The sequence below is a fragment of the Sminthopsis crassicaudata genome, chromosome 4 (assembly GCF_048593235.1).
Source record: "Sminthopsis crassicaudata isolate SCR6 chromosome 4, ASM4859323v1, whole genome shotgun sequence".
Taxonomy (NCBI): Eukaryota; Metazoa; Chordata; class Mammalia; order Dasyuromorphia; family Dasyuridae; genus Sminthopsis; species Sminthopsis crassicaudata.
The window spans coordinates 20,316,526-20,343,071 of record NC_133620.1 but is presented as its reverse complement, the minus strand read 5'-3'; the positions used below and the strand labels follow the sequence as shown (position 1 = coordinate 20,343,071).

Here is a 26,546-nt window from a genome sequence, read left to right as displayed (position 1 = left end):
CCATTCAATTCGAATCCACTACTAGTGTACATCTGGGCAAGGGCTTTGTTTCATCTGCAGCATCAGGGGAGGCTGGTAGATACCATCTGATGATACGTTCAACATTCTTTAGCAACAATGGTTGCTTCCAAAAACTAGAACCTCTGCTTTTCAGGTTTTTCCACTGTTTTCTTAATTAAAAGATCTATTTTAATGTGAGCTCCTGAGAGTCTCCATTGCTTGAATCATCTATCCTCTCATCCCTAGGAGGGCTCCCATGAGTCAATCCTCTACCAGGAAGCGTAGAGGGTCTTTCTTGGGGTCTGGGTCTCAGTCTCCAAGGACGGGACTGATTAATCTTCTCGAACAAGCTATTTACTTATAATGATCTTGGGAAGCAGGTGATGCTGGCCAAGAGCAGATGGAAAGACTGTCCAACTTTATTTTTGACAATTCCAGTAAAACTTGGCTCTTTGAGGAAGATGGCAGTCTATTCAAACCAGCATCTGAGTTGGGCCACCATTTTGGGGTGGAAACAACTGACCGTAGTTCTCCAGACACGGACTCGTCTGCACTAGTTCTGAATCTACACGTCTGTTAGTAGAGCTTCAGATCAGAACTTATGGTAACCACAACAGCTAACTAAAGGAGCTTGCTGTTTTCCAATCTTTTAACATGAACTTTTTGTCTTGTGTTCTCCAGCCTATGCTTAAGCAATTGTGACTTGGTTTCCTGTAGTTACAGGCCTTGGAATATTATTATATCTGACATAAGTGAAAGAAACTATAGTAATGTGGATCCTAATCTGTGAATGTTCTGTTGTCTCTAAATCGTAATTGTTCTCTTGGGGGCAGTTTTCTTGTGGAGCTTGAGGGAGGCAGCTTTCACTTTAGTTTCAGTTCAATAATCCCACATCGCAGTCAGGAGTTAAAGTCCAGATCCTTTATTGTGTCCTTCAAAGTCTTGAATCTTTTCCTGTCAGAATGTCTCCAGCCAGCTTCAGTCTTTAGCTCCCTCTGAATCCAAGCCTCCAGCCAGCATGAAGGTAGATGTGGGAATGAAATCTTGACTCTGAATCTCCTAGAGTGTGAGAATCAGATTCTGCCTCCAAGTGTGGGATTGTGGGTTTTCCAGAATTCAACCCTAGAAGTGAATCTCCCAGAAGTCCATGAGCAGGCTTTTCCTTTACACTTGTGAATCTGCTGGACTTGCGAATCCACTGAACCCTTGCTCTGAATCTCCTCTAGCTTCCAAAGTTCTCCTGGGAAGTCCTCTCCAGACTGACTTCTTCACTCATTGGCTCCTTATATTCTCCCAGAGAATGGGCTTGCAGGAACTCCTTACAGAACCAATGAGCAAACTCCTTTAAAGGTGGAGAATCCTTTAAAGGTTTGAACTCCTCTAAAGGTGCAAACTCTGAACCAGAGAGTTGCCAAGCACCAGACAACCGACTCGGCACCCCGCAACGATCTTAACATCGGTTTTTAGGCTGGCTATCCAACTGGCTGGCGGGCTAGCTCCCTAGCTGAATCTGAAGCCTTGGGGATTCGGCAAGATCCTAGGAGATCTGGGATTCCCAGAGACTGAGTATTGTATTTCTTAGTCTGTCTTAAATTCCACTTGTGGAAACTCAGGGAGGGCAGAGGTTCTTGGGCACTAACTTTAAAGCTTCCAGCCAGAGAAAAACCCAAGTATTCTGCTGTAGTTTGCATTTCCATTAATTTAGCCTTCTAATCCTCTAACCCCGAGGGCAAATGGTACCTTAACAATCAAATTAGAGAAAGATAATCAAATAACAGACATCACCTTAATAAAAGTCTTTTATACAAGACATTGATATAAAAAGACAAGTTTCTTCAATTCATTTCACAGAAGTCACTCAACAAAACCACCACAGGTCTTTGTAACATGAGCAGAAATGTGTCTGCGTCCTTCCAATACAAGTTATACATCAATTTTTACAGAGGTCTTGGTCTTCATCTCAGTAGAAACAAATAATGATTATAATTACAAAAGTGTAATATCTCTATCTCAATCACTGATAGGTTTTTTGTGTCACATATTAATGAGCCAAATGAGAATCAAAGGCAGTCCACAGTCAGGATGTGAGGAAGGTAAAGTTATTTCCCAGGTCAATTTTCATCCTTCTTCCTATTTTAAGTATAACCATTGGGATGATGCACAAAACACAAGCAGCTACTAATTTCTGATTTACACCTCAATGGAAGTAGAGAGGCACAAGAAATTCCACTTCTCCCAAGGTTGGGGAGCATCAGAGCTGCAATGCACACTATCCAGGAAAACAGTCAAACGAGGTCCTGATGAGGCAGTCCTGTTTTCATTATCCTTGGGGGTGTCCCTTGGGAATCCATTCCTCCATGCCCAGCTCTGCATAGTTGTTTCTATGGCCACACTGCAGTGGGCATCAGAAGTGGGGCTTGAACCCAGATCTTCCTGGCTCCAAGGTTGGCTTTCAACTTTCTCGAATGGATAAATGAATTCCTGTTTGACAGAGCATCTGCTCTAAAAACTTTTTTCCTCCACTTCCTTTCGTTGTTCTTTGGCAGATGGGAGAAGGGTAGCAATAATCTCTTTCCAGACTAAAGCCTTTGTCTTTGCTCAGAAACTTGGAGATGGAATTTGTCTATTACATCATAGTAGCAATGATGAGGTAATAGGGAACCTCAAAATGATGAGGAAACTTGAACCAAATCATGAGATAAATACCTAATAATGAGGTATATACCTCAACAGGATTAAGTGAGGTCTAGTGGCAGGATTCGGGGTACAGGGAGTCACATGGAGCTCCCCTGCAACTCCCTTAGCATTCGGCGCAAGAATACAAAGTTAAATCGGGTCTAGTGGCGGCGAGTCCCCTGTAAATGAATTTACAGGCCGAAAACCTCGATGGGTAAAAGTTGTTTATTGCAAGGTTTGGAAGCAAGGTTAAGGTCTGGTTGGTAAAAGGCATTAGATAGAAGAAGATAAATGCTGAAAGCGGAATCTCTGATGCAAGTATCTTGGCTGGCATCTTTCAAATCTCTGAACCAAAGATGGTTCTAGCTTTGCTCTTTTTATCTGCTTGAAGAAGTAATGGGCTCAGGTTAATTCCTAGAAGGCCAGATTTTTGGCGGGCTTTATCCAAGCCAGCTCAGATCCAGTGGGGGGCTGGGTACAAGCCCAGACTAGTTTGATCTACAACTTCCTTTGGGACAAGATCTGGTCAAACAAGGAACATCAAGGAAGGCAAGCTGGACAGCTTTTTGCTATGCTCCTAGCTTCTTCTCTTGTTATTTCAAATTGTAAACATGTAAAGCTCGGGCAGCCTGATATTTAGAATGAGATTCTTGTGCTTCTTGAAATAAAGGAGTACTGGCTAACTAGTTAAAAGGCTATCTGCCTTTGAATTTCCATCAAAAATAGGACCTGGAAGTCCACTTTGTGAGTGGACATGCAAGATATAAATCTTGCCTGGATGCTTTCACATTTGCTCTTGAAGTTCCTTAAAGAGCTGACAAATATTAGAAGCTGCAAATTTTAGTTGGGTTGTGGCAATTCTTTGTAGCACACCTACTGAATAGGCTGAATCAATAATTATAATTCTCATGGATAATAAGTAATAGCTAGCATGATAATTTGCTAGTATGCAAATTCATTCTGCTGAGTGGACTGAAAGAGTTCTGACTACTCTCTTTATGGTTAAATCATGAGTATATAGCTCAAATTTTTCTTTGGAGGCATCTATAAAGATAGCTGGTCCTTTAAGAGGAAGCTCAGAAACCTTTTCTTCAAGAATCCATTACCAATTATGTAGTAGCCGGGTTATCTTTAAAGGAGACCCATGTGCAAAATTTGGAGCCATGGCCAATAAAATTTGCCACTCTTGAATGGTCTCACAGCATACATTAACTTGTGTGTTAGTATAGAATATGTATATTTTGTCAGGTCTTATCCCAGATAATTGTACTGCTTGCTTAATGGCCTTTAATAAAATTCTAGCCACAAGCACTGGGTAAGGAGTAAGGCTTTGTTCTGGTTGTGCTGGGAGGTTCACCCACTCTATCACACTGTCTCCTTGATGGACTGCTGTGGAGTCCTCTTTTGTAGCAAAAACTGATATTTCCAAGGGTTTTTGAGTGACTCTTTCAATCACATTGGATAAAGCCAGTTCAACTTCTCTCAAAGCCTCTTGCTCTCTTTTTATAAGCTGGCCTGTTGAGTTTAAAGCAGTGTCTCTCCTTAAAATATCATATAGAGGTTGTAGTTTGTGAAGTTCTGTTGTCTCTAAATTGCAATTGTTCTCTGGGAGGAGATCTCTTGGCGAGCTTCTTGGGAAGAAGCCTTAGTTTTAGTTCCCCAAAATGCAGCGGGGAATTAAGTGCAGATCTATATTGTGTCCTTCAAAGTCTTGGAATTTTTTCCTGACGGAATGTCTCCAGTCAGCTTCAGTCACTACCTTCGTGCAGACTGGAGGCTTTGGATTCAGAGGGAGCTAGACGTGGAATGAAATCTTGACTCTGAATCTCCTAGAATGTGGGATTGTGGGTGTCCCAGATCCGGAGCAGGCTTTTCCTTTAGATTTGTGAATCTGTTGGACTTGTGAATCCACTGAATCCTGGCCCTAAATCTCCTCGAGCTTCCCTGAACTTTTCCTGGGAATTTCTCTCTTAATCCATCCAGACTCTCTCTCCCCACTGAATCTTGGCTCTTTATATCCTCCCAGAGAATGGGCTTGTGGGTACTCCTTACAGAACCAATGAGGGGAAACTCCTCTAAAGGTGCAAACTCTGAATGGGAACTGCCAAGCACTAGACAACCAACTCAAGCACTGGTCAATAATCGTGACATAGGGTTTTGGGCTGGCCATCCAACTGGCTGGTGGGTTAGCTCCCTAGCTGAACTGGAAGCCTTGGGGATTCGGCAAGATCCTAGGAGATCTGAGATTCCCAGAGACTGAGTGTTGTATTTCTTAGTCTTAGTCTTAAATTCCACTTGTGGAAACTCAGGGAGGGCAGAGGTTCTTGGGCACTAACTTTAAAGCTTCCAGCCAGAGAAAAACCCAAGTATTCTGCTGTAGTTTGCATTTCAATTAATTTAGCCTTCTAATCCTCTAACCCCGAGGGCAAATGGTACCTTAACAATCAAATTAGAGAAAGATAATCAAATAACAGACATCACCTTAATAAAAGTCTTTTATACAAGACATTGATATAAAAAGACAAGTTTCTTCAATTCATTTCACAGAAGTCACTCAACAAAACCACCACAGGTCTTTGTAACATGAGCAGAAATGTGTCTGCATCCTTCCAATACAAGTTATACATCAATTTTTACAGATAGGTCTTGATTTTTATCTCAATAGAAACAAAGATTGAGAGAGAGATATTACACTTTTTAAATTATATTCAATCACTGATAGGTTTTGTGTCACATATTAATGAGCCAAATGAGAATAGAAGGCAGTCCACAGTCAGGATGTAAGGAAGGTAGTTATTTCCCAGGTTGATTTTCATCCTTCTTCATATTTTAAGTATAACCATTGGGATGAGACTCAAAACATAAGCAGCTACTAATTTCTGATTTCTACCTCAATGGAAGTAGAGAGGCACAAGAAATTCCACTTCTCCCAAGGTGGGGAGCATCACACTATCTAGGAAAACAGTCCATAAACTAGGTCCTGATGAGGCAGTCCTGTTCTCATTATCCTTGGGGGTGTCCCTTGGGAATCCATCCCTCCATGCCCAGCTCTGCATAGTTGTTGCTATGGCCACACTGCAGTGGGCATCAGAAGTGGGGCTTGAACCCAGATCTTCCTGGCTCCAAGGTTGGCTTTCAACTTTCTCAAATGGATAAATGGATGGGGACCCATGAATTCCTGTTTGACAGAGCATCTGCTCTAAAAAGACACTTTCTGTTAAGTGTTCCTTTATCCTTTTTTTCCTCCACTTCCTTTCGTTGTTCTTTGGCAGATGGGAGAAGGGTAGCAATAATCTCCTTCCAGACTAAAGCCTTTCTTTGTCTTTGCTCAGAAACTTGGAGACGGAATTTGTCTATTACGTCATAGTGGCAGGACCGAACATCTCTGTGACCAACAATATCCACACAGCATTGAGGCTTCACTGCCCCGGCAGCATCAAGGACAACATACTTTTTGGGAGTAGTGCATAAAACGTTGAACTTTAGAGCAAATTCGTAGGGATTATACAGGGTCAACACCTGCTTGTGTCTTGACAGGTCATCTGCATAAAATATCAGCTCTGTAGGAAATAAAAAAAGGGAAGACTTCCTTCCACTAATTCCACTAATTTCTCACTTGCTCTTGAAGTTCCTTAAAGAGCTTATAAATATTAGAGGCTGCAATTTTTATTTGGGCTGTGGCAATTCTTTGTACCACACCTACTCAATAGTCTGAATCAATAATTAAATTTGTCTCCCGAGGTAATAAGTATGATTGCAAATAATTCATTCTGCTGAGTGGACTGAAAGAGTTCTGACTACTCTCTTTATGGTTAAATCATGAGTTTACAGCACAAATATTTTCTTTGGAGGCATCTATAAAGATAGTTGGTCCTTTAAGAGGAACTTTAGAAACCTTTTCAAGAATCCATCGCCAATTATGTAGTAGCTGGGTTATCTCTAATGGAGACCCATGTGCAAAATTTGGAGCCATGGCCAATAAAATTTGCCAATCTGGAATGGTCTCACAGTATGCATTAACTTGCATGTTAGTATAGAATATGTATATTTTGTCAGGTCTTATCCCAGATAATTGTACTGCTTGCTTAATGGCCTTTAATAAAATTCTAGCCACAAGCACTGGGTAAGGAGTAAGGCTTTGTTCTGGTTGTGCTGGGAGGTTCACCCACTTTATCACACTGTCTCCTTGATGAAGGACTGCTGTGGGGGCCTCTTTTATAGCAAAAACTGATATTTGTAAGGGTTTTTGAGGGACTCTTTCAATCACATTGGATAAAGCCAGTTCAACTTCTCTCAAAGCCTCTTGCTCTCTTTTTATAAGCTGGCCTGTTGAGTTTAAAGCACTGTCTCCCCTTAAAATGTCATATGGAGGTTGTAGTTTGTGAGGTTCTGTTGTCTCTAAATTGTGACAATTCTCTGGGAGATTTCTTGGGAGGCAGCCTTAGTTTTAGTTCCAGTTCAATAATCCCCAAATGCAGCGAGGAGTTAGTCCAGATCTATATTGTGTCCTTCAAAGTCTTGAATCTTTTCCTGTCAGAATGTCTCCAGCTTAAAGCTCCCTCTGAATCCCAAGCCTCCGCCAGCATGAAGGTGGACTTGGGAATGAAACCTTGACTCTGAATCTAGAGTGTGGGAATCGGACTCTGCCTCTGAGAATGTGGGATTGTGGGTTTCCCAGAATTCAATCCTAGTCTGGAAGTCCATGAGCAGGCTTTTCCTTTAGACTTGCGAATGCTCTGAATCTTCTAGAGCTTCCTGAAGTTCTCCTAGGAAGTCTTGACTTAATCCAGACTGACTTCCCCCTTCAATGTTGGCTCCTTATATCCTCCCAGAGAATGGGCTTGTGGACACTCCATGGACTTTTGGGAACTCCTGAGAGAACCAATGAGGAAACTCCTTTAAAGTACTCAGACGAAGCTTTATTGTACATATTTGTTTTGAGTTTTTTCAAAGAGGAATGAAAGGTAGATGGGAATAAATAGTTAAATTTAGACTTTAAAAATAAGTCTCTAGAATTTATTAAATATAGTACTAATATGGAATATGGTCCATTCTGAATTTTAGTTCCCTTTATTCTAGTTAGCCTGTTGGCTCCTTCTCTCGGGCACTGGGTACCCTTCATACTTTGTGCCATTTCTTGTGTCCATTATTAAGTCACAGACTTGAGCTGAGATGGACCATGAAAGTCACTTAGCCTCCTTACTTTATCAGGTTTTAACAAAGGCAGTGGAACAGTGTTTGGTTTCTATTGTCTAGCTCCACCCAATATTTCCCTCTTGCCTAAAATTAATTTGGTTGAGTTTTTCAGGAAGAAATTGGGACATAAGTGAATCTTATAGTTGTCTGAAATATAGTTAGGGACTACAGAGTATTTTCCAGGAGTAAAATTCTGTGATGGCTAGCACTGTGACTTGCACAGACCTCTCTTCACCTTCCTGCTAGATGGAGCAGGAACCAAGGGTGCTTTTTCACATCTTTTCAGTGAACTGGGAAATTGTCTTTGGATACAATACCTTGCATGCACAGGAGAGCCTTTAGAAATATCCAAGTTGAAATTAACTTTAATTTCTTAGCCCTTAATCTGCCCATTGTGTAGATGTGATTGCTAGGAGATACTCCTTTCATCCATATCTAGGGGACTCGCCCTTTATGTACTTATTATCTTAGTAACTTTCCATGTCATTATACAGAGCTTGCATAAAGTCAACCTGTGTAGGGGGGAAAAAATCACTCACTGACCATTTATGTGCCAGGCAAAGGAAAAATAAGATAAAAGCATTAGTCTGTGTCCACAAGCACTGGTTTAAGGAGTAAGGCTTTGTTCTGGTTGTGCTGGGAGGTTCACCCACTCTATCACCCTGTCTCCTTGATGAAGGACTGCTGTGGGGGCCTCTTTTGTAGCAAAAACAGATATTTCCAAGGGTTTTTGAGGGACTCTTTCAATTACATTGGATAAAGCCAGTTCAACTTTCTCAAAGCCTCTTGTGCTTTTTTTGTAAGCTGGCGTAGTGAATTTAAAGCACTGTCTCCCCTTAAAATGTCATATGGAGGTTGTAGTTTGTGAGGTTCTGTTGTCTCTAAATTGTGATTGTTCTCTGGGAGATTTCTTGGGAGGCAGCCTTAGTTTTAGTTCCAGTTCAATAATCCCCAAATGCAGCGAAGAGTTAAGTCCAGATCTATATTGTGTCCTTCAAAGTCTTGAATCTTTTCCTGTCAGAATGTCTCCAGCTTAAAGCGCCCTCTGAATCCAAAGTCTCAGCCAGCATGAAGGTAGACTTGGGAATGAAATGTGTGCATATTAATTCCCATATTATAGTGTTTCCCATAGTATATAGTTATATATGTATGGTATAGTATTATGGCATTTCCCACATTATATTTCCATACATGGATTTGAATATATTTATCAGAATTCACTTGGAATTAAATATTTTGTTGAAATATTTGCAATCTTAGTACTCTTACATTAATTTTTTTCTGGAAAACCCAGACATCAAAAAATCATGTGGAAAGAAATTCTTTTTTTTTTTTTTTTTTCCTCTCTTGCTTCTTCCTCTTTGGCCAAGTAGAACGTGTCAACTAGCTTATTACGTAGTCTTTCTGAGATGGAGACATGGACGTATGAACCAGAGAGCACACTAAAGGCTCGAACTTTCAAGTCTTGATGACATTGCAAGCACCAGAGCTTGGGTTATAACCAAAAACATCCAGCTCTCTGATTGCGGCTAGATGTTGGGCTCTGAGTGGCAGAATGCTGTGGCTTCCAAAGGCAAGCCCCTTGGTTGGAAGTGTCAAGGTATTGACTTCAGTAGTCGAGTATCTGTCAGCTGGTGATGGCAAACACAAGCACCCACTATGCACAGTCTTCTGGCTTTTGTTTTTTTAGCCACATCAAAATGACAAAGATGTGATTGTACTAAATGCGATTTTTAGAGTAATCACTAGTTAGACTAAGGTTCAGGCACTGAATGTTGGGGTTCAGCCATGTGAAGAGTTTAAAGGCCATTCTCTTTGGTAAAAGGTTACTAGACAAAATAACAAATCAAAGAAATTCAATAGACACCTGAAGTGCTTAACATGAAATAGATTTGGGAGAGCATATAGTTAGCAAGGAAAGGTGTTTTTAACAGTTAATGGATGGAATACTGGAATTATGTTAATGGAAAAGCCAAGTTCCTACTAGAGGTGGGGAGCATGCCCTTAGCTGGCAAGCTAAATCCATAGAGGAGCTTGGTACCCCCAAATTTTGCTCTGAGGAAAGCAACCATAGGCCATAAGTGGAGGCTGGGAGAGGAAATGCCACATGGCAAAAGTGCTTTCGTGGATTAGAACCCCCAGGAAGAGTTCAGCAAAGACATGGGCCACAGATTTTCTAGGGGAAAGTTAACCTTAATTTTGACATAACTTGGATTTCTTGACTGGACACAGCAAGGTTGGAACCATAAGGTTAAAACGGATCCTTTCACCATTGACAATGCCCAAGCACTGGAGAGACAAGGTCAAGAAAGGCCATCTTGGCCATGATGGAGAGTAGTGGGGCTAGCGTAAGGAACAATCAAGACATGGATGGTTTACAAGCAATGATGTGGCGGACCTCCATATGTTACTCTTGTCAAAGCATAATGGATTATAGATTGGAAATGGTCAATAGGGGAAGCAGACCTGGGAAAAGGTTGCCTGTTTATACCAGAGTAGAGGTGAGATGTGAAGGGGATGAGTGAGATATTTATTTCCCACTTCCTCAGTTCCTGAACAATATTTTTCACATACAGTATAACCTTAATCAATACTTGGTACATTGGATGTCAAAGAACTTGGCAACTAATTCATTTCTCTCTTGTGTCCATAGCTAATTCTAAACTTTAGTATTTAACTGGGCTATACTATGACCAGGAATTGATATTGGAAAGACTATAAACAATAGTGCTAAGTTTATATATATACTATAAGTATATATATATACATAGTATATATATATATATATATAGTGAATCTTTTTCCCACCCCCCCCCCTCCATTTCGGAGTTTTAATGACTCCTTTACGCTTCAGTGCCCTTTGGAACAAGAAAGGTAAAAAGGGCTGGTTGGAGCGCCAGCCTGCCAGGATCATGACCAACCCCACCCCGAAATCACCACAGCAACAGAGTTCAAGACAGAAAGCCAAAGCCCACCACTAGTCCCCCTCCCCACATCCAGCTGCTGGCAGCTCTCCAGCTAGGTCATTTCCATCTGGATTTGGACAACCTCAGATCTGGGGGCCAAGCCTGGAGAGCTTTGCAGCCCGCCCAGAAAAGTGCCCTCTGGAAGGAAGAGCCCAGAGAGAGGAGCTTGCTGAGAAGGCCAGTTCACGGGCAGAGGAGACTGGGCCCATCGGGTAGGATGGCTCTAGAGGGACGCCACGGCCCCCCCCCCCCCCGGGGCTGGCCCATAAGCAGAGCCGGCTTGAGGTGCTGGGGAGGGGCCACAAGCGGCCACACTTGTCTGTGGCCCCATGGGGGCCCCGGCGGGTAGTGGAGGGGGGTCGGAGGGCCATCTGGTAAAGAGGGAACCAGCCTTCGGGACCCTGGTCACTCCATCCTGAGCAGTGTCTGGGGGGATTGTTCACAAGGTCTATGTGAAACGAAGAGGAGAGCCCTGAAGCCTTGCAGTCCCATGGCGGGGCAGCCTCGGGCCATGTGGGGAGGACACAAGGACCATCTGGGGCCTCTTTGCTTTCAGTCTCTGGTTCTGGAACCAAGTTTTAACCTGTTCATAGCTAAGTGCCAACAGCTGGACCAAGTGGCGTCCCCTCTGTGGGGTGATACATCTGGACACAGCAAAGATGCTCCGGAGCAAGTTCAGCCGTTCCAGCGTGAACGTCGTCTGGGCCTTGTGCTTCTTGGCCCTGCTCCGGTCCGCCTTGTTCTCCCAGACCATGGGGCTGCCCGAGTGCTGAACAAATGCATTCAGGGGCCGGGGAGAAGGGGCAAAGGCTGGAGAGGCCCAGAGTTGGGTCAGCACCCCATCTGCCCAGACTCTCCAGCAGAGTGGCTGCGGTGGAGTCCGTTGGCAGGGGCGCAGCCCAGGGCTCAGACTGCCGTCAGTGGGAGGACCTGCAGCCAGCTCGGTGCCCAAGGCGGGGAAGGATCCATGGCTTCGGTCTGCAGTGGCCCACGGCACCACATATACCAAATCTGAGATGTTGTTAATCAGTTAAATTTGGATCCGCTTTGGGTCTTGAAGAGGTTACATAGGAAAGACAAGGGGAGTAAATAGAAGTGGGATGGCCCAGAAAGGCTTCCTTAAAGATACTAGGCTAAGGGGGGAAGTAGTCGTTGGGAAACAAAATTCTATAAAACTTCTTCTCTATGACAAGAGAAACCTCCTGTTTTTATGCCCATCGGAATTTTTTTTTTCTATAAACCACGGATCAGAATACTTGTGGTGGTTGTACAAATTTGTATAATTATGGTTATATACCAAACTTTCAGATCCAGGAAGTCAGGAGTACGCCAGCTAAACTTCAAATCTGCAAACAGTGCTTAATAACTGCGTTAAGACGCCCAACAGAGCGGTGGCAGTCCTGAAGAGCTGCTGCAGGTTGACTTGGCTGGGGCTGATGTTGTCCACTTGTATTTGGTGGAGAAAGCCCCCCTCAGCCACACTTAGACATGTCGTAATCACCATTCCTGGAAGCCTCTTCAGGGACTTCTATGTGATCTATGCAGTTGTCCGAATGTTCCCTGGAATGAGATCACAGGAAAAGCTCCGAGCATGGAGCACCTTGGCAGGAAATGAGTGGCTACAATTTCAGAACCTGTTTCCTATCCTGTTTTCCCAGGGCCCATCAAGGCAGGGAAGTGATGGCCCCAGGCTGAGTCCAGTATCAATGCCTGAGTGGGTGGGGTGAGCTCCTTGCCCAAGGTGGGGGGTCCTGGTGCCGTGCTGACCTGGTTCTGTGCCTCCCCATTCACCAGTCCAACATCCCGGGTCTTTCTCAAAGCCAGATGTGCACAGATGGAAAGAAGGAAAAGATTCTGCTTTCTGCTACCAGGAGAAAGGAGCCTGAGGAGAACAGGGCTGGACTGCAAAGGACGGAAAGTGTTTGTTCCGTGGTCCTAGGGGAAGAGTGCATACAAAAGTAATGGATTATTTTTCTATAAAAAAAGTTGACTTTTAGAAAGACCTGGAAAGAGCTACAAGAAGATGCTGAAAGTAGAACCAGAAACGCACTGATCATTGCACAATCTTGCTGTTACTGTGTACGACTAGGAGACTCCGTAGTTCTTAGCAGTTCAGTGACCCAAGGCAATCTGCATCCAGAGAGAACTGTGAAAACTGAACATGCCATTCGCTTTTTTCCTTTTCTTCTATATTTTCCCCTCTTGGTTTTCCCCTTTTGGTCTGATTTTTGATAGGACTTATGAAGAAATGTTTATAAAATGAATGCACATGTATAACCAAAAACTTAAAGTAAAATGGAGAGTTGAAATAGGTCACCCCTCTGGTCCCTCACTAGAATCCTATGGCCTTGGGCATTTCCCTTGGGTGCCATCTTAAATTCTGTAGACATCCTGCCCATAACCTTACCCCATTCTCAAGTGCCACTTCTAGAAGGATCTTCCCATCTTAATTAAGTACATTTAAAAAGTTTCAATAGAAGTTTCACAGGGACAAGATCATTGCCAACTATTTGAGAGTAGAGTAACAAGTAAAGTAGTTACAATATCAGGCCTTGAACTAGAGCTTCTCCTTCTTCTCTTTTTTTTTTTTTTTTTTTTTTTTTTTTTTTTTTTTTTTTTTTTTTTTTTTTTTTTGCTAAGTTCCTGGAGGGAATGAGTTTTCTTTTCTTTTCTCTCAAGAAATGCCCATTTTTCATCCATAACGGTGGGTTCACTGCATCAGGACCTGTCAACCAGAGCATCCTCGGCAGCCACACTCAATGATCTGCCCCACTTCTAATTTGCTTTTTGGAACCCTACATATACAGTTGGTTCCAAAATTGGTATCCCGAGTCTGGATGCAAAAACAGGGTGAGAAGCCACATGATATAGTTCTTATCTCGCCTCATGCACTTCTTTTTAGAATGAAAATTCTAAACTAAAACTAAACTTAGTTCTCAAAACATAGATTCCGATGGAATTGCCTTCTAAAATTCATGAAACTTGCGTTAAAAGCCCATTGTTGGAAGAGAAGCTAAATTGAGTCCTGCCTCAAACATATGAGGTACGACTAAAAGTCACTTGGACTTCCTGGGGAGATTCTGAGAAGATGGCTTAGCGTAGAAAATTCAAACTGCTTCAGATTTCCCTTATAAACCAGACACAACTTCACATCAGGTGAACAAACAAGATTTGGGGCAGATGAGTGGTCAAAGTAAATACTCAGAACAAGAGAGAACCTACAAAGAAAGAAGCAAACACAAGTTGGACATTCTGAATAATTTTCTTGAGATGGAAATTGTTACATATTTTGAATTCTTATGTTCTGTGAACATGAGTGTTTCCTTTTTATTTTGTATTTAAGTTTTAAATACATTTTGAAAAGGCTTCCCAGAACACTGGAGGGTTAAGTTGCAGAATAGTTGCCAATGTGACTGTTAGACTTTACAATTGTGTAACTCCTAACTGGACAAATATGTCCTTCTACAATGCTGACCAATGGGCAAACAGTTTCTGAAGATCTCTAAGGAGGAACCCTCTTTACACAGTAGTCTATATTTCTTGGGGTTCACTCTTTACTAGAAGTCTCTCTGTTCCTGCCAATTGTGACTTGAGCCCTAAGTGGGCAAAACCAATCCCAGAAGGACTTGCCAATTTGGGCCAGTCTCTTCCTTTCTTCTGTTTGTTACGGATTTTGTCACTGATTTATGTTGGGCTCACACTGACAATGGCCAGTAAGTCTTTCATCTCGGTCTGGAAGTGAGTCCCTGGGCTTATAGGACTGACCAGGGCACTGGATGCTTTCTCTATCAGCTCCCAGGCCCTCTTATCTGACACGGGGATTTTTGTGTCCCTAATCATTACCAACATGAAAGCAGGAATGTAACTTATCTCTGGCCATGACCTAGATGAACTTGTCCTGCGAGATGGCAGCCTTTCAAAGCACAATTCTTAATGCTTTAAAATCTTTCCAAGAAAAATCTGACAGTCGCCACTCAACTGGATGTTTGTGGCTCTCTCCAGTGGATTCCCTGAGTGCTTGGGGTGGTGGAAGGAAAACAAAGGGAGTCTTCTCACTCGGCCATTCCCTAATCTCCCCAGGCTTCCATTTCTATTAAGTTGATGACTTCCATGAGTGCTTCCATGGGTATGATTTTTCTGATGAAGTTGGGGGCAAGAGAATCCTGACCTAGAAATGAGGGCTCCATTTTGGGCTCAACGGCTTACTAGCCAAGTCTGTCACTTCCCCTTCTACCTGAGCCTCACCTTGTGGAGCAGGGACAATGGTACTTCCTATCCCCTGGGAGAACTTTGGGATAAACGGTTGTGATAAAGGCTGATTAGAAATGAGCACAGTGGCCTGAAGCTGGGCTTGGTCTAAAATAGGCTTTAAAGTCTTGTTGCTTCTGAGAGTGCCCTAGATAAAGGGAACAATCTCAAAACACTTGAGTTCTTTGTAATTAAGCAAAGAAGGATGTTAGTGTTACTTAGGGAGGAAAAAAATTTATTTCCTTAATTCTAAAACTAATAGAATCAATGTTTCCTTTGGCCAATGGGACTCCTCTGCCTTTCCAGAATGATTGATGTCCTTGTCTCCACTTAATCTGGCATCATTCCTGGAGTTCCTTCTGACATTGTGTGGATGTCAATGGAGCAACAGAAACACTTGGGGAATTCTTTAAAAAAACAACCAAAATAATCTGCCAGACAAATTTCTTGTTGGTGCATACATTCTTTAATTTTCTTTTAAATGTATGGAATAAACATAAATATAATAAACATAACATAGTACGATAAATATATATATATATATATATATATATATATATATATATATATATATATATATATATATAATATATATAAATATAAATCTACTGTGCATAACTGATTTTTTCAAACATACAACATAATTGTCATATTTTCCCTTGCCCCAGAGATGTTGTGACAAGTGTGTGTGCATATATACATCCATGTACACATATGTATGCACATGTGTATATATCTATATAAAATTTGATACATCTTTGTTTTTTCTTTGGAAGAAGAATCTTATGTCTTTTATAGTTATTTTGTCCATTATGAATACCCAAATTATTTGCTCAAAGTTCTTAATACAATATTGTTATTGTATACAATGTTCTCCAGGTTCTGCTCATTTTACTGTTATTTTGCTTAAATCTTAACCTGTTTTTCTAAAGTCATTGAGTCTGTCATTTTTCATAGCCTAGTCATATTCATCTCGATTATATATCACAACTTCTTCAGTTATTCCCCAATTGATGGAAATCCCTCAAACTTCCAGTTTTCTGCTACTACAAAGATCTGCTATAAACATTGTAGAACATATAACTTTTTCTTTCTCTCCCCATCCCCCAATCATATTTGGAAAGAGACCAAATTGCTGGGTTAAAGGATATAGGTAGTTTAGTAACTCTTTGGGCATAATTCCAGATTACTTTCTAAATAGTTGGATCATTTTACAATTCCACAAATGATGAATTAGTGTCCCAATTTTCCCCAGATCCTCTCTAACCTTTGTCATTTTCCCTTTCTATCCTTTTGGCCAATTTGGTAGCTGTAAAATGATATCTGAGGGTTGTTCTAATCTATTTTTCTAATCAATAATGATTTAGAGAATTTTTATGACTAAAAATTGTTTTGATTTCTTCATTGGCAAATAGCCTGTTCATATCCTTTCCCCATTTATCAATTGGGGAATGACTTCTTATACACTTGACAAAGTTCTAATTACTATTTGTAAATTTCCCTCCATCTTATTTTTACTTTTCCCTTTATACTCTTTATTCTGTCATCCCTCCAAAATTCTCTTATCTTTTCCCCTAATCTTATTCTATATATCCTTTTAAAAGTCACCTCCAAAAAATCATAAAACTTCTAAACCTTTTCTAAAATATACTTTATTTATTTCTTTTTCAACTTGGATGAAAGTAAAATCCCAACATTTCCAGTCTTCCACTTATTTCCTCTATTTTGCACCTCCTTTTTATGGAATAATTAATTCCTCATTTTCCTATAGTTTTTTTATATTTTGGAATCACTCCATCATACAACTTGGCCACAACTTTTCAGATTACTTTAGTAATGATATCAGTTAAAACTTCTGACAATATTTTCATATCATAAATAATAAACCTTTTCAGTTCCTCAATCAGTATTTAATAATAATTTCCTTATTTTTCTTATGGATTTTCTATTCTATTTGTTTTTGAACTGAAGAACTTTTAGGTATTTGTAACAAACATTCTTTTTCCCCCATTCACTACTATATTCAACTTTGTTGGATAAATTATTCTTAGATGCAACCTCAGCTCCTTTGCTTTTTTGAAATGTAGAGTAAAAGCAGCTATATGTAATGAAATCTTGAATGTTTTCCCCCAGCATTTATTTTTTTTTTTATTCTGGGCTTGCAATATTTCCTCTTTAACCTGGGAATTTTGAAACTTGGCCCTGACATTCCTTTAAGTTTTCTTCCTGCAATCTTTCAGGTGGTGATCAGTGGAGTCTTTTACTTTCTATTTCTTATTCTAGAATTCTTCAGGGCAATTTTCCCTAATGATGCATATATATTTCAAGATATTTAAGAAAATAGCTTTTTATTTTCCAAAGAGCAAAGACGGCTCAACTTTCACCTTTGCAAAATCTTGTGCTTCAGATTTTTCTCTCCCTGCCCAAATCACCCTTTTCTTAGTCAGCAAGCATTCCAATATATGTTAAATGCAATTTTTCTAAATGTATTTCCATATGTCATGCTGTACAAGAAAAATCAGACCAAAAGGGGAAAAAACGAGCAAACCACCACCAAAAAAAGGCAAAAATGCTTTTTGTCTACATTCAATTTCTGTAGTTCTTTCTCTGGATATGCATGGCTCTTTGTCACATCTATTGGAATTGCTTCGAATGACTTCTTGAAAAGAGAAGTTTCAAGATATTTTTGTTCGGTTGTCTTTAGTTGTCTGCCAAGAAAACCCCAAATGGGCCACAAAGATACTGGAGTTCTTCACGATCTGCCCAAGATCACACAGCTAGGAAGTGTTGGAAGGCACATTTGAACCTAGGGCTATGAATATTCCTGACTTCAAGTCTGGTGCTCTATTCACTGTGCCAGTGAGATTCCCTGGTATTCCAAAGTGTAGTGCTTTTTTTTTTTTTATTTTATTGCCACAAAGAATTGAGTTCCAGCACTGACCCTTGAGGGATGAAGAAGAAATCTTTGGCCAAATGGGACTTTTTTTCTGGGGGAGGGTACCTGTGGGATGGGCAAGAAATTCCTATTCATAGCTTTTCAGCTCTGGAAAACTTAAAGTAACCACATTCTTAACATGATCTCTTGGCTCACAATGCATAGAAGTAATATCTTGTTTTTGAACAGCTGAGAACTAATTTTCATTTGATTTGTTTAATATCCTTCTCAATTTCTCTTCTATTAAAACCTCATCATAGAGGACCATTTCCCCCAAGCTCCTTCATCTTATGAAAGATCACCTTCTGGAAAAGAATCACTTGCCAATTTGTGTTATACACAAGGTAAACACATAACCTTGAAATTATTGGGCCACTTGGCTTGATTTCCATACTCTCTAAATGTCATCTGTAAGCCTTATTTTCCATATAAATCATTGTAAAATATACCTTCCTGCTTCCTATGACCACTAGTCCTTAATTACTTTGGGATCCAAAAGAACAAAGAAGATGGATTTCAGTTCACCTGGTTTGGGTGAATGATCAGTCATTTGATTGAGGTTGACTGGAAGGGGGTCTCCAGGTAGCTTGTGAGTAATCATCACCCATTTCTTTAAGAACCACCAAACACAGCTAACATCTATTTTCAGGCCCCAATAGCTTGTCGGGCCCCTTTCTTTTACCTCCCACCGTGTATATAGTGCAGAATGCTTTACTCAACTTACAAAGGATATTTCTTGTAATGGATATTGCTGTGAATGGAATCGGAAGCACTAAATTCTAATCTGGACTTAGACATCTAAGCTGTGTTGTGATGAGTAAGTCTCTTAACCTGTCTTCTCAGTTCCCTCAACTGTAAAATGGGTATCCTTAAGATTTTGGAAAGATTACGTGAGAGAAGGTGCTTAGCACTGTGTATCACAGTATTAATTTGTTAATGGCCCCAAAGACCAGAGCTCTTTTCAAATAAAAAGTACAATATTTCTTTCCAAACTCACTTCTTCTGAAGCTTTCCTCTTTGGGGAGATTAGACATTAAAAACATTGCAATTAAAAGGGGTCTAATCTACCAGATTGAAGCAACAATTTCTTGCTTTCTATCTAGGACCGCAGTTCCCTATGGCTCCTTTGCCATGTAGAGGAGAAGGATGGGGGAAAGGATTTATTGGCATGTGGTAATTGAACCCATTCAAGGAATTGATTCTCAGCCAACTTGGCTTATAGCAAATTTAGCTAATGCAGCATCTGTATTATGGTACAGAAGGAGACAAAGAATCTAGGATCCTTTAATCATTAAACATTAATTTACATGTTCTAGGCATTGGGTAGGGACACAAGAAACAATGAGATGGTCTCATCTCCCCTTTTCACCTAGTTCAGTTCCTTGGGAGCAAAGTGGCTATGTTGTATATGTAAAATAAAATAAAAAAAATAAACCTTCTACTGCAGAGGGTTGGAACTCTGTAGAAGTATACTTGAAATAAGGATACTTACAAGGTGTTAACTCAGTGTTTGAGATGATGGTTCTCTAGTTGACATACTTAGTGATGTTACGATTCTCTAGTTCACACATACTCAATATGCTGTAATTACAATAAGGCATTTATGTCTGAGGGGACTGGAAATGAGACATTCCATCTTTGACCCTCATCTTGGTGGCTCTCCTGCCTCCTGTACTAAGATCAAGACTGGGCCAGAATAAGACTCTAAACTCTATTCCTGATCATTCTGAAGGACCTCCAGAAAGTTAACCTGGACATTACATTCCAGTAAGTTTTCTAAGAGGGCATTTGGACTGCTGGTTGGCTCCCATGTGCCCCAAACCTCTGGGCCTATACCTTAGAATTTCACCATTAATCTCTGGTGCCATAATTCACTCTGGCCTATGAGGCGCCCCTTGGAAGCTTGGTTGGAGGATCCATGATTGCCATGAAAGTCCTCATTTGAGTTTTCAAAGAGAATCAGAGTTCATTCACCTTTGGCTCCATGGCTTGTGACAAGCTGCTCTAAAGCTTTGGTTCCCCTAAATATCCTTTTTAGCATCATTCTCTGGGTTGGTTTAGAGTGAACTGATCACTTGCCAAGTACATTATCATGTTTTATATTAATGGTTTGTAAGACATGGTGCACAATCCTGAACATCAGGGAGGTGAGACTATGCTAAGCTTTCAGTTTTTGTGGATGATAAACTAAAATTATGGTCATGTGCAGAATTTAGGTTCTATTGAGGAAGCAAAGATGATTTTGTAGACTTTGAACAATACAATCAACAACCTTGAAGACCTTATATATTTCTGGACTACTTAGATAACTGCCACCTTGGTTTACAGGATGATAAAGGCAATTAGCCTATTTTTATGTGGGGAATAGTTTTTGCACCAATGAAAGCTAAAGAAATAGAATAAGGCTTTATAAAGATATCAGCATGTTTCACTATCTTTCCATAGGAAAAGGGAACAATAAGGAAGTGAACTAGTCTTCAGTAAGGGAAGGGTGAGAGGCTGTTCCCCAGACAGCCCCCTCTTCTATTTGTTGCTTTTTGGATTTCTACTTGGGCTTTAAAATCCAGTATAAATGCTCTTGCCATCATAAAGGCTTCTATAACGCTTCTCCTAGTGAGTTAGTAATGAGATTTTTTTCCACTAAACCCTCCTGTGGCCTAGAGTTTATGGATACTCCAATAAGGCAGTGCCATCTTGCTCATAGCACTGTAATTATAAAACAAAACAACAAACTTCAGGTTGAGAGAGGTGGGACAATTTTTCTACGTTCATAACAAATGGCAAGCAGGATCTGAACTTGTTTCCTTGACTTATGAAAAAATATGTATCAATGAGACTTGTAAACAAGTGGCTTCCATATTTGATGTTTAGGTAACTTCCAACTGCATGAACTATCAATATCTTTAAATAATAACCACAGGACCTCTTATATTCATTTTGTGGGTCTACAGTCTTTGGCTATGTTCCACAAGAGTAGACGCTCTTATCTGAATTTTAAATCTTTCAGGGTCTAGCCCAATGGTCTACACAAAATAAGTGACAAATGTTGAATTTTCCAATGTGTACTAGGAGAAGGAAGGAGTCTAAATTTCCTTGACTCATTTTGGAAGGTGATTGGAAGGGGGAGAAAGTGAATTTTGATAGAGAAAGTCAAAAGGGAAGAGACCAATGAGATATATGGCTCTTATTCTTTACTATTTTCAAGCTTAGTGGCTTAATGTTTTATTTGTTATAATTCTACCTTAGCTAGTCAACACATCGATATACTATAGGAACAAATTTCCTTTTAGGCACTATAGATCATGCCTGGGATAGTATTTTTATAGCTTTGGTCTCAAGGATTGGATGTCCTTCCCATTTCTTCTTAGAGAAGAATATGACCTGGTGACTCTAAAACTGCAGTCTCTTGGGCTATTCTAAGCCCACATTCCTTGGGTTTTTCCTAAATTTTCTAAAACTCGGTTCAAAGTACTTTTCACATAAGTCTCATGAGGATGTGATTTGAGTCTTTCATAATATACATAACGAGCTAAGCAGGAACAATACTTTGGGAGGCCCATTCCATGTAGGAGACTATCAGTACGTCAGATGCATTTGAGTAGGGAGAGAATTAGCGGTACTGAGACATTGTCTAGTCAAACCAATTGTATGAATGGTCTTAGATTAGTTGAGATCTGACCCAAGTACCTCTTCTATTCTGGCATGTGGAAACACTAGATGGCTGTTGCCCTCATCGTTATTTTTATAACATTGGTAGAGGCTAAGATAGTGATATTTCATGGGTATCTTAGATTGAGAGAGAATGTGATCCAGTCTACTTTGAGTAAAATAAATCAAGGGGCTTTCTTTCCAATTCTACTCGGCTACCTTTTACTACATTCTTATTTCTGTGCTTTTTTTACTCTTTGGAGTAATTAATAAAAGAAGTGAACAGTTGAACAACCAATGGAGGAGTAGATATTTTAGAGCAGCAGAATCCTAGTTGGTCTTAGATCTAAAGTCATGAAGACATATCTTGATCAGTTTTTAGACTCCTAGAATAAAGATGGATGCAAATTTGTAACCGCAGGGCTTCTTGACTTGTCTGAAATACCTAATACAGTTTCTCAATCAAGATCCATTTCTTCGGCTCAAACCATTATGCTTTTCTCAAGTTCCTCAGTTTCTAATCCCTGGTAAAGTCTACCTTGGCTTTTCAACATCCCAGTTGGGTTTGGGAATAGCTAATAATTATCACTTGCCAAATTGAAGGATCTCTAAACCCTGGATTCCTAGTGTTGTGTTTCTGGGCTTATTGTAGTATCCATAGTATAGATTGTATAATTGATTCACATTGGGAAAAACATACCTTTAAGATTAAGCAGCATATCGGATGCAGCCCCTTCCACCTCGGGGGTACCAAATGCTCCTTCTGGGCACAGAAAGGCAGTTTGCTGACATGTAGCCCTCGTTTACCATTCTGTTAACTGGCAATAGATAGTGATGTTATTGTGGTTCCATATTTGGTACAGTGGAAGACTTGCAACCTCAAGGCTCAATCTTCTTTAATAAAATTCAACAACTTCCAGTCCAAAGGCAGTCCACAAAGTAGTAATAACAAAATAAAACTCCCCCAGGCAAAGAAATTCATAAGAGTTCACAGTAAGTTTCCTTGCAATATCGGGCACTCTGCCAAAGTTCTTAAACTTTTCTTTTAGTCCTTTGTCCAAATGATCCAAACATTGTTACCCAAGAGCAAGAAATATTATGTTTTCTCAAGAAGTCAGGTGCAATTCATGGTATAGATCCCCACATCACATAGGCTATGGTCTCAAAACAAACATATGTCAAGATTGCTGTCTTAAATTAAAGAAAGGCTAAGTGTTGTTTTCCTATTCACCAAGGAAAGATTCATAGTAATGACTGAACTTTTCCTTTATTAGAGAACAAGGAATATTGTTCTATTGGGATATCTTTGCACAGCTGGGAGAAGAGAAGAATTAATATAAACAAACAGAAGTTGATAGCCAATGACTCAAGTCACATTACACTTCTAGCTTGTTCACTTGAGTATGGTTAAGGCCATCAATTATTGTCGGGCAAAGAGAAAAGGGTCCATCGAAAGCATAAGAGGGAAGAAGGGGATTAGTAGGAAAGCCAGGTCCAAAGTTAAAGGATCGGTTGGACAGTCTGAAAAAGTGACGATCTCCATTTAGTCTTGACGTCCTTCTTGTCCATGTAGGTTTTTACATGTAACTTTGAGCAGAGAGATGTTTGGGGACTGGAGAGAGAGCTGGACCTCCTGGACTCGGGGCAAATCCGGCCTTAATCACTTCCTAGTTGTGATTCTGGTCAAGTCTCTGCATCAGTTTCATTATTTGTAAAATCCCTCTCAGGGTTGTTGGGACAAATTGAGATAATGTTTGTAAAATACTTTGTAAACTTTAAAAGGGCCATTTAAATATTATCATTATTATTTTAAAAAGACCTTTGAATTCCCACACATGGAATTCATTTTATCCTTTCTTTCCAAACATGCTTTTTTGTAATAGTTTATACATTCTTGCTGCCATGGTATCTACTTCAGCCTGCATTACCTGGGCTTTGTAAAAGTCTTATTGGAATGGCTCTGGCAGTTCTGGAGCATAAAGAATACAGTTCTGCTCCTCTGTACCAGACGGCCTTTCCACTATTCCATGTACTAGTAGCAGGTATTTCCTTCTATGATTAGACTTTATTCAGGAGGACCTTTCTCTGCTTACCACACACAATGTATACTGACAGACCTATAGCCCAGCCTCTTTTTATTAGTATTGAGTGGGGGGAGGGGAATGCTGAGAAGAATTGTTCCCAGTCTACAGATCTTTGACTAATTGAGATGTTAACTTGGGTGTGTAATTATCTCTAAAGAGAAAAAAAAAAATGGCGTGTGTGTGTGTGTTTGCAAAATAGATTTTATTGAAATGTTTTTCTCCATCGCCAGAATTTCAACCAGCATTCCTCCCTCATCCTCTCCCACACAAATTTCAGATTAAAAAAAGTTATAAAAAGAGTGACAGGGGAAAAGTCAGCAAAACTTAGTAACACATCACACACACACACCCCTCCTATATCTGCATTGGCAGGATAAGTCTTCTTATATCTCTTCACTGAGAATGTGTTTTTCTGTATAATTTTGTGACATTCACTATTATTGTTTTGAAGTGGGTCTTAGTCCTCTTAAAACTTGCCGCAAAAAGGGAGAGGGCAAGTAGGTGCAGGGATACTGGCTTCAACACTTGCTTTGTGCTCAACTAGTCACTTGAGAAAAAGACAAGAAGAAAAAGAGGAAGAGAAATTGAAGAAAACCTCATAAGTCAATGTGCAAATTGTTTTCACCATGAACTCCTTGGCAGCATCACTGCAAATCAGTGGCAGGCTCTAGAATCTGAGTACACATTTTTCTTCTTGTGTTTTCAAGCTGGCATTGGAAACTGTCACCAGGTGTTCCTCAGCTTTACCAAAGAATTACAGGAAAGCAAAAACAGGAACAGCATCTGGGACAGGGCTCTGGTTCCACTCTTCCAACAAAAGGAAATCAAGGAAATTAAGGGAAGATTATCTTGAACCTCAAAGAATTGTTCATTAGAACTCTATTCATTTGCAGTACCTATTTCTGGGTGTCTTGAAGTAGACATGGGGACACCATCAACCAAAGTGGAGCCTGAAAGTGGGTCTTCCTGATCTTTCCATTGACTTCTTGCTTTGAACTCTTTGTGCTCTTCCTGCTCCTCTTTCCCTTCTACAGGTTTTCCACTTCCTTCAAGCACCTTTGTGTAGTTGTCTTCTAACTTACTCTGCAGGATGTGAAGATGGAAGTCACCCGTGTCCATTTCTTGGTTCTGGAGGATGACATAGTCATTGTTGTATCATTGCTATCCTCATCATGGCAGTGGTTGTCACTTTGATCACTGCTGCTGTCAAAGTTCATTGTTTTTATTAGAATTGTCAACTTCACTGTCAGCACTGCTGTTGTCACTGTTATAAATCTGGTGGGTCCTGACCTCCCAACTGCCTATCAGGGCATATTCCAAATGTCCTGAGACAAACTGGGGTGTCATAGGAAGCAAGATGAATTCTTCCTCAGAACTCTGTTCACTTCCACTGTTCTCTGAATCCCTTGTAACTGCCATGGCAGCATCTATGGACAACATGGAGCCTGAGGAGAAGTCTTGATTGTCTTCAGATAGGTTTCCTGATTCCTTTTCTTTCTGAAGTTTTTTCCTTTCTCCCTCTTTCACAACTTTGTCACTTCTTTTTACAGTTTGTCTTTTGAAATAGTGAAACATTTCTGCCAGGTTGAGAAAGTACCTTTTCCTAGAGGTAATGACTTTGATGTCCTCCCAAGAGGTTTCTCAGCCAGGAACGGAGTGGCAGTGGAAATCTCTTCTTTGAGCTGGAATCCGGCTTTTTTTTTTTTTTTTTTTTTTTTTAAAGAGGGACAGACCTATCTATGGCATTCCTTCTTGTTCTTGATCTTGAAATAAATGAAACCTGAGGGTATGAATTTGCAAGAGTGTGAGATACAGCAAAAAGCATTTCTACCTTCAAGCTCATCCACTGACTTGATACTGCTTTTTCAGCAGATTTTCATCGAGTTTCTCAGGGAGCTTCAGGCATTGGGTTGTTCAGCATTTTGACGACTTGTTCTTTAACTCTACTTTTCCTTCCATAGTCACAATGGGTAGCTGAAACATTTTCACAGTTACTGACAGATGACCTAAGGGTTAATGTAAATGATAGTTAAATAAAAATTTCTCAGCCTTGGTGTTGAGGACCATGCTTAACAGGGTTCTGGGTGGAACTCAGAAAGTCTGTAAAAAGGTTAAAGGGGATTGTACCATAAGGGTGGTTCGGTTCTCCAAAGCTCCCAGCCCTGATAGCTGTGAATCGCAGCACACTAGAGAAACTAAAGGAATGTTTTATTACAATCTTTATCCTACTTCTTGAGTAGAGCTGACAGGTTCAGGGGAAAGACTGACAACCTAGAGAAATTGGAGATTTATGACCTCCAGACAGATAACAAGTCTACTGACGCAGATGTTGTGAAAGATTGTTTTTCTTTAAGCAATAACTTTTCTATGCTTAATAAATATGTGTATATATATTCTGAATAGGGAATGAAATAAATCTGAGATAAGAGGTTAGATTTCAGAGAATTATTGCCTCTCTGTCCCCTTGCATCATTATTGTCCTTTCACATGCATGATCTTGGATCCCCAGTAGCCACTAGCAGGTAGCTCCTATAACACCTTAATCTTCTGGTTGGGTCTTCCAAATATAGTTTTTAAAAATTCCAGTGGGAGCATCCGTTTCCTAACTCGATGACTTTGTCATAAGTTGTTTGATATATAGTAGTGAGAATTTCTTTCATTTATAACTTGGATGGTTATTGAGGTGTCATTTAACTTGTATTCTCTGATCTTTAATAATATTTGGTAGATTTTCCATATGCTTCAGATGAGGGTCCAGATAATGGACCAATGAAGCATTTATTTTATGTATGC

At 40.3% G+C, this 26,546-nt stretch overlaps 1 pseudogene; it reads right to left on the bottom strand.

Annotated features, from left to right (window-relative positions):
- Positions 1-2,077: 2,077 nt before the first annotated feature.
- LOC141540555 (motile sperm domain-containing protein 1-like) lies at positions 2,078-4,846 on the bottom strand (annotated as a pseudogene).
- Positions 4,847-26,546: the final 21,700 nt, after the last annotated feature.